General features: G+C 46.3%; 1 long non-coding RNA gene across 1 annotated transcript; it reads right to left on the bottom strand.

Moving 5' to 3' along the window:
- Positions 1–3,822: 3,822 nt before the first annotated feature.
- LOC121466325 lies at positions 3,823–7,514 on the bottom strand. The gene is made up of 4 exons (XR_005976761.1): positions 7,467–7,514; positions 7,209–7,277; positions 5,603–5,720; positions 3,823–3,950 (listed from the first exon to the last, which is right to left on the bottom strand). It is a non-coding gene; the product is annotated as an uncharacterized LOC121466325 (long non-coding RNA).
- Between the last annotated feature and the right edge of the window lie 1,670 nt (positions 7,515–9,184).

The following is a 9,184-nucleotide window of genomic DNA, read 5'->3' as shown; positions in this document are numbered from 1 at the left end:
CTGGTGGTTTTGTTTGTTTGTGGTCTTGGTTTTGGTTTCTTTGAGACAGGATTTCTGAGTAAAACAGTCTTGACTATCTTGTAAACATGACTGTGGAGACCAGGCTGGCTCGAACTCACAGAGATCCGCCTGCCTCTGCCTCCCAAATGCTGGGATTAAAAGTATGTGCCACCACCTGCCCGCTCCTAGCGAGACTCTGTAGAATGCACATACATCAGAAGAATCATTAACATTGTCAATGTACCTGTTTAGACTTGCTTCCCACTCGGAAGCAGTCGCCTGAAGTTCACACAAGCTCTCTGTTATCGCTGAGTAGGGGCTCCGTGGTGTGCTACAGCGGGGTTTACTCATTCTCTCCTATCTTGCCATTGCAAATGAAGCTTCATGAATGTTTCTGTGCCACTTTTTGTTAAATACAATAAAGATTTCATTGACCTGGGTCACCCAAGAGCCACGTGGTACATAAATTCTTTTATTCACTTACTTGTTTATTTATTTTTGAGAGAACAGCCCTGTGTTGCCAAGGCTGAGTTGGAACTTACTATGTAGCCCAAGCTAGCCTCAAACCCATGATCCTCCTGCTTTGGCTTCAGCCTACGATTACAGGCATGCATGCCCACATCTGAAATGAATGCTGCTTTATAAGAAATTGCAATTTTTAAATTTTATGCCATTCATTGTGGTGCAATCCTACAACCCTAGCAGCTAGGAGGTAGAACTAGGAGAATCAGAAGTTCGGGGTCAGCCTCAGCTATATAACCTATTTAAGCTAACCTGAGCTACCTGAGACTCTGTCTCAAACCACTCCCCACAAAAGAAATTGCAAATCTGCAGGACATGGTAGCACACACCTTTAATCCAAGCACTCGGAGGCAAGGGCAGGTGGATCTCTGTGAATTCAAGTCCAAGAGGTCAGCCTGGTCTATATAGTGAGTGCCAGGGCAGCCAGGGCCATGTAGAAAGATCTATCTCAAAAAAGAAAAGAGGAAATTAATTGCAAATCTATAATCAAATACATATAAATTAAGAACTTATATATCTAATACACTGTTATCCCTGTGCAAATGGAAGAAATAAGTTTAACACTTCTAGGCCAATAAAATTATGGTATGGTATCAAATCAACATGGTAAATTGGCAGAGTTTTTTCAAAGCTGAGAGCATGACTGAAGTTCCTAGAAAAATCTGAATCTCAGAATAGCATTTCTGACATTTATTCCGAGGAGCAGCGTATGACATATTCAGTTTTTCACATCCTTATCAGCACTTGTCATGGTTCTTATTGGTTTTCATGGTTTGTGACCTCAGTTTGGAAAGCTCCCCATCCTGGACTCCAGGAGTTCCCAAGGGCAGATCTGGGCAAACTCTCAAACTTCAGCAAAAGTTTAGGTGGCCTATTAGACCTCCATACTCACCACCCCATCTCCTTTATTTACACAACCCCAAAGATCATTCAGCAAAGCCAGTGACGCTCTCTGAGCAAGCACAGGCTGAAGACCTCAGTGTGTGGTTACTGAACTTCTGGCCATGGCAGACAAGAAGCCCCACCCCCTGAGAAACTCTCAGGTTTGAGACACAAAAGGAAACAAGATTGACATGTCAGGGTGCCAGGCAGGTAGCTTTAATAATTACCCCCTGGGAAGGCAGGGAGACAGCCACCTATAATTCTAACTCTGTCTGCAGGAAGCAGAGAGATTCCCAAAGGAGGGTCTTTTTATCTGGAGGAGAAAAGACAGGAAACTTAGTTTTTAAAACTTCAAACTTCATGAATAAGGGAGCAGGGGACGTACACTATATATATAATGTAATATATATATATGTAATAAATGTAATAATGTAAATAAATAATGTAATAAATGTAATAATGTTTTATTGTCAGTGGGAACATTGACAGGAGTAGCCTTAGAAGCATGTGGACCAGCTAACCTGATGTATGCAGCAGCTAACAGGAGACTGTCTCACAGGGTGGAAGGCAGGGACTAATGCTAGGGACTGTCCTCTGACCTTCACAGTCTGTGGCATACACACCATATGCACACACACACACACACACACACACACACACACACAGGATTCATGAAGATGGGGAACAGCTTACCTTGGACTGATGTCTGTGATAGACCTGGGAAGTGATCTGGTGTGGCTAAAACAGACAAGAGTGGGGGCAGGGTAGAGTGTTTAGGAACTTGGAGTTTTGTTAAAGGAAGTGAAACGCTGGAGACTTTGAGTCAAGTCACCGCATAATCCAGTTTTTATCATAAGTAGATCACGGTGGTTTTGGGGGCTCTTTCCTCAGCCTACTAGCTCATTTATTCTCGGGTGCTTTTTTCCTAGAGTGCTGCCCCCAAACCAGCTATTATATAAGTTCTGCTGACGTCAAGTGATACTAAGGTTCCGAGCCCCATGACGTAACAATGTGACTGTATCTGTTACTTTCTGTGGCTGTGATACACATCCTGACCAAAAGCAACTTGATCTGGGAAGGGCTTATTAAAATAAAGTTCACACTTCCAAATCATATTGTCACTGAGGGAAGTTGGCAGGAACCTGAAGGCAGGAACTGAAGCAGAGACCAGGAAGAACTTACTGGTTTGTTTCCTCATGACTTGTTCAACCTGCCTTTTTTGGAGGGGTTGTTTTTTTTGTTGTTGTTGTTGTTATTTGGTTGGTTGGTTGGTTGGTTGGTTGGTTTTTTCTTTTTTTTTTTTTTTATTTTTTTAAATATTTATTTATTATGTATACAATATTCTGTCTGTGTGTATGTCTGCAGGCCAGAAGAGGGCACCAGACCTCACTACAGATGGTTGTGAGCCACCATGTGGTTGCTGGGAATTGAACTCAGGACCTTTGGAAGAGCAGGCAGTGCTCTTAACCACTGAGCCATCTCTCCAGCCCGGTTGGTTGGTTTTTTGAGACAAGGTTTTTCTGTGTAACTCTGCCTGTCCTGGAGCTCACTCTGTAGACTAGGCTGGCCTTGAATTCACAAAGATCCACCTGCCTCTACCTCCCAAGTGCTGGGATTAAAGGCATGCATTCATAAAACTCAGGACCGAACCCTAAGAGGGACCTACATGGATCCCTCTGGGAAGGGGAAGTAGACAAGATCTCCTTAGTAAATTGGCAGTGTAGGGGGAGGGGGGAAAGGGGAGTGGGGAGGAGAACTGAGGGATCAGGAATGTTGAGTTGGGTGAAGGACAAAGAGGAAGAGCAAAGAAAGAGATACCTTGAAAGAAAGAGCCATTATGCCTATAACCCAAGCGCTGGGGGTAGAAATAAGAGGGTCCTGGGAGCCTGATGGCCATCTAACATAGAAAACAAGGCAAACTTCAGACATTTACACACATGTGCATGCAGAGATACAGAGACAGATGTAAAATAATCGAGGAAAACACTAGATCTCCTCCTCTGATCTCTGCATATATACATATGTATATACTCGTGTACACACACACACACACACAAATAAAATAAATAAAAAACAAGATTGGAAGTCACACCAATCTCAAAGCAGAAGTAGGTGGAATTCAGTGAATTCAAGGCCAGCCTGGTCTACATTTTGAGATCCTGTCTCAAAAGAATTTTTCAGAATTGTGGTTAATACTGAATAGATATTTTTTTAATGCCATCAAAATAAATATGGATCAACATCCTGTCTGTAGCAGCCCTGGCTGCTCTAGAACTCTTTATAGACCAGGGGCCTCAAACTTGGAGTTATCCTCCTGTCTCTGTTTCCCAAGAACCGGATTGCAGGCGTGTACTACCACACCTAGATAAAGTTGTTTTTTATATTTTTTTATTTTATCACACTGGTCATTGAAATATTCTGGCATTCCAGTTGGTGTTTGTGTTTTTTAAAAATTGGGTGTCAGTATCTACCATGTCCCAGCCATTAGTTTAAGCAATGATGTCCTTCCTCTGGGCCATGCTCTTTAAAACCATGCACACGTGAGCCTGTGTATAGGAAATGAGAGAGAACATTACTGGAGGCTATGGGTCATAGTGGACATCTTTTCCCTTTCCTCTTGCCCTCTTCTCAGTCCCCTCCTCCCTTTTTACATTTATTTATTTTATGTGTTTGCGTGTTTTACCTGCATGTATATACACCATGTGCATGCCCGTTGCCTGAGGTCAGAAGATCCCTGAACCTGGAACAGTTCGGATGGTTGTGAGCTACCAAGCTGGGAACTGAACCCGGGTCCTCTGCAAGAGCAACTAATACTCTTAACCACTGAGTCAACTCTCCAGCCCCTTTTCAGATTCCCATGGATTTTTTTTCTTTTGGGTGTATGGATGTTTTGCCTGCATGTATGTCTGTGTACCATGTGCATGCCTGGTGCCAGAAGCCTGGAGATGGCCCTGGAATTGGAGCTCCAGCTGCCAGATGGGTACTGGAAATCAGACCCAGACCGTCCAGAGTGTAGCCAACACTCTTACCTCTCTCTAGCCCTGGAATAGTTGTTTCCAAGATCTGCATCAGTTGTCACAGACATTTATTTCAGCAGGTTTAGGTCAACATCATTCTATCTGTAAGGCTCTATTGCTAGACATGGCAAAAATGCCATGTCTTTCAATCAAAGGAAGTCTCCTGGCAAACCTGGGGACAGTGCGTATCTGGGCTCCCATCTCTGCCCTGGAAAACCAAGGGACAGTGGGTATCTGGGCTCCCATGTCTTTCAATCAAAGGAAGTCTCCTGGCAAACCTGGGGACAGTGCGTATCTGGACTCCCATGTCTGCTCTGGCAGACCAAGGGACAGTGGGTATCTCGGCTCCCATCTCTGCCCTGGCAGACCTGGGGACAGTGGGTATCTGGACTCCTATCTCTGTCTGCGGTCAGCCCTTTGACTTTGGACTGGTTATTTAACCTTAATTCTACTTATTCATCTAGAGCAAAGGTCAGCAAACTCACCAAAGGGTCAGACCATAAATTGTTAGGGCTGTATGTGTCCTATGGTTTTTTGTCATAGCCTGTCACCTCTACCCCCGTGGCATGAGAGCTACCCTCAGCAGAGTGGAAGCATATGTACATGGCCATGCGCCAGGAAAACAGCCAGCCTGCCAGATACGGCCCAGTGTCTGTAGCTGGCCAACCCCCACGGAAGAATGTGGAGGACATTATGGTTGACTGCTCAGTGTCTGCCAGACTCCAGCTGATAGCCTAAGTCCAATGAAGACATTCCAACCCCAGACACACTTTGGCCTGCGCGGGAGGGATGTGGGGAAAGGATTACCAGAGGCTTCTGGGAAGATAGCTTCCATACTGCCATGGGAAGCTGGCCTCTCTCAAGACAGGCATGGGCAGGAAGCTGACAGGGTTAGGAGGGACTGGCTCTACCGTCAGCTTAGGACACTTTGATCACAAGGCTAGCAGAGAGGAATCTCCCCAGACCTCTTTTAATGTGAGCTAGAAAATCTTCTGCCTTCTCTTTATTAACTTGGAACTGGGTCACCTGTTATTTCAGCTAACAGCCTCCCTGGTGGAAACCACGTTGGCAGAGTAGTTCTGAGACCGGATGGGAAAGTGTGTGACTGTGGCATGCTAATTAAAAAGCCTGCCACCGAGAATATCAGCAGGCACCTCACCGCTGGGGCCATTCGCACATACCTCTGGCGCGCGTGTCCCATGGAAATGGAAGCCTTTCATCTTCTTTTCCATAATTTTTTTTTTAGTTGCAAATTCTTGGTTCTCTTTGCTTGAAATTCCCAAGCCGTGTAAGAAATAACTTAGTGGGAAGAAAACAATGATTATTACTGGGAGGAAACAGCCTTGACCTAAAGGCCACCACAAGTCTGTTCCTTTCTCCCTCCCTCTTCCCTCCCTCTTCCCTCCCTCTTCCCTCCCTCCCCCATCCCCAGGTTGGCCTCTAGCTCACTTCACGTGAGACTCCTGTCTTTGCCTCCTGGGTGCTGGGCTTACAGGCATGAACCACCATATCCAGGTTTGACTACCAAATTTCTGTTTCTGCATAGTCCGGCGTAATGCCAGCTCTTTCAAGGTTCTCACTGTACCAATCATGGATGATATCATGCAAGAGTGTGTTAGGTCTGGCCAGACAGGAAGCATGAGAGAGGGATAGGCCCAGACTCGTACCTTCATAATTAACTCCCTCAGGAGCCAGCCAGGGTATCCTGGGCCCTACATAAGCTCCTTCCTTGAGTGCCGGCCAGCGTGGCAAGGTTCTGCCTCCTATGGAGCCCACCACACTAAGGACTAAACTCCCAAGTGTGAGCCCTTCAGGGACAGATAGGATCCAAGCCACAAAAGATTGAGGTTGCTTATTAAAAGAAAAAGGTGAGATAAGCCTGTGGCAAGGCTGAGGCAGGAGAATGGTTTCCAGTTTGGAGGCAGTCTGGGCTCTAGAACAAGTACTGCGTTAATGGGGTTATAACCCTGTCTTTTTTCTTTTTTAAGGAGAACAAAACCAATAAAACATGTTAAGTATAAAATTAACATACATAGCCTCACCCCAAATGTTTAACAGGAAAAAAAAAAACAGTATTTTTTCCATTTCTTTTAAAATTTTCCATGATGACCTAGATCCACGGGCTTTAAATTTTTAAGCAAGGAAATAAATCTAGCATAATATGTCATAATCTGCATTTCTTGCAACCATGTTGGACAGGTCCTATAACCAGGGATGAAGAACAAATCACGGCTCCAATTCAGATTGTCAAAGTCTGCGAGCTAATAGCACCCTGAGAACAGGGGTGATTGAGTCAGTGATACCTGCCAGGGATGGTGACCTTTATCAATGACGTTTCCTACAAGTTTGGGCCCCGTGTGTAAGGTTGTGTAATAAGGAAGTGGAGGGGTCCAGAGTTGCTTCTGCGGCTGTGAGACTTCAAAGACATTTCAGAATGCTCAGCTCGGAGCTGAAGCTTTGAGAAGTAGGGAGCCTCCCGCTGGACTTGTTTACAGAGCTCAGTCAGCTGCAGAACTCAGTTCAAGGGTTGGGCAGGGTGTGCGAATCTAGAGAGGCAGTGCTGACCCTTGAGCAGGCCAAGCGACAAGCCACCCAGCCAGTGAGACTGCAGGAAGAGCTAGGATTAGGGCACAGGACTCAGGTCACCAGCCTTGGTCCCCAGAGAAGGGTGGTGCCAAGCTCCAGTTCAGCCAAGTCTGATTAACAACAGGAGGACCCAGTGGAACCCTACCTTCTGACTCACATTTTCTCCTCTCCATTTTGCACATGTAAACCCCAAATGCTCACCCCATCCGTTGTTACCCATGCTTGCAACGCAAGGGCTAGGAAGCTCCAAGAAATCGTCCAGGCACCCGGCTAGAACACAGGAGAACAGGGTTCCTAACCAGGATGCAAAAATAAACATTTCCTCCTTTGGACTGATTTAGACCCAGTGTTTTTCCACAGCAACGAAACCTGAACAACACAACTTGGTATGAACCTGAAGAGCTATTTAACCAAGGCAAACAGGAATTCGCTTCTTTTCTGTATTATTCATGATCTCACCTTTCGGTTTCTTCCTTTTCTTTCTTCCTTCCTTCCTTCCTTCCTTCCTTCCGTCATTCCTTTCTTTCTCTTTTTTTAGATAGAGTTTCAAGTGGCCTAGACTGGCCTCAAGCTCCCTACATAGTGAGAATAACCCTGAACTTCTGATCTCCCATCTCTACCTCCCCGGTGCTGACACGGCATGCACACAGTTCCCAGTGTTTGCGCTACTGGGGAGCAAACGCCAAAGAACCTTGCCCACGCCCAGTCTACCAATGAAGCGTCGTCCATAGCCCTTATAAGACAGTCTTCTGATGGGTCTAGGGAAGCCAGGCCTGTCTTTATTCCTCCTAAAATTACTTGTTAAGTGAGCAAGGGTGGAGGACCTACAGACATCAGGACAGACCTACAGACATTTTCATGGGGAAAAAAAAACAATGTTCTATCTAATTTTTAAATAACTTTCAATTTATTGTGTGTGTGTGTGTGTGTGTGTGTGTGTGTGAGAGAGAGAGAGAGAGAGAGAGAGAGAGAGAGAGAGAGCCGTGTGAGTTTATGTGCACCACATTCGTGCAGAGCCCATGGAGACTAGAAGAGGGCTTTAGATCCCCTGGAAAGGGAGCTGCAGGTCATTGAGAGCCACTACCTGGATGCTGGGAATCTAAAGGAAGTTCTCTGAAAGAGCAGTGAGCGCTCTTAACTGCTGAGCCATCTCTCCATCCCTGAGATTTGTCTTTTATACATAGATACCCTGCACTGGTCCCTGCAAGCATTGCCTCCTTGCTTTGCACCTGGGAGCAGCTCTTTGCAGTTGAGCAATCCTGCCCTAGGGCTGGTGAAACACTCCCGGGTAACCACCCAGCAGGCCCTCAGATTTCCTGTTTCCCAAGAGTGTGCAATAGGGCTGGCAGTTACAGCTCTTGCAGGGCTGATGATCCATGTGTCCTCAGTGCTTTCTGTCCACAGACTCCATGCAGATGGTGAAGCTGTTCCCACAGCAAATCTGCCACCAGAGGCATAGGAAATCTTGGCAGGAGGCCCTGGAGCGCCAAGGGAGAGTCTCTCCATGATCTTGGCCTCCAGCCAACCCTTCCCCTCTACTGAATGAGGAAGGCATCTTCAGCAGACTCTGCCAAGATTGATGGGGCTCAGGCCTTCTCAGCGCTGGAACTTGGGGTGAAAGAAAGAAAGCAGGCACATTTTAACAACTGGAACCAACCATTTTTGGTGCTGTTTAATCATTGACGAGGGAGTGCCCCTTCCTGGAAGTTCCTAGCATCGCAGGAGACCAGCTGTCTGGAGTGTGTTTGCTGTGAGCATTCACTTTCTCGGGCAAGATCCTATCACTAACCAGGATTTCCATGGAATGAACAGTCCTTAGCAGACAAAACACAGAAGAAAGATGATCCCCCACCCCAAACAATCAAAGAGGTTCATGGGGCTGGCATGCAGCTAATCGCTTTGCACAAATACGCAGAACTGGCCCCGGTGGGGCCCAGAAGCAATGGATGCAGTTCTGGATTAGAGGTGCATGTGGTACAGCGGGGTCCATGCAAGCAGGGCACAAAGGGTCAGGACGGCCACTGTTGGTCTTGGCCTCCAGACTAGCCCACCTGCGGCCTCTAGAGATGCCTTAGGGAGTCTGACCCACTTAAATCTGGGGGTGTAGCGCAGGGTGGACTGTTTTCCTAGTGTTCAGTACTGTCTGTACAATCTGGCTATGGTGGCGCGTACCTATA

This window comes from Microtus oregoni, unplaced genomic scaffold (assembly GCF_018167655.1).
Source record: "Microtus oregoni isolate MIOR12 unplaced genomic scaffold, Mior012 000033F_ref0000390, whole genome shotgun sequence".
NCBI classification, from domain to species: Eukaryota; Metazoa; Chordata; class Mammalia; order Rodentia; family Cricetidae; genus Microtus; species Microtus oregoni.
Note: the sequence above shows the minus strand (reverse complement) of the source record. Positions and strands in the feature narration are given on the sequence as shown.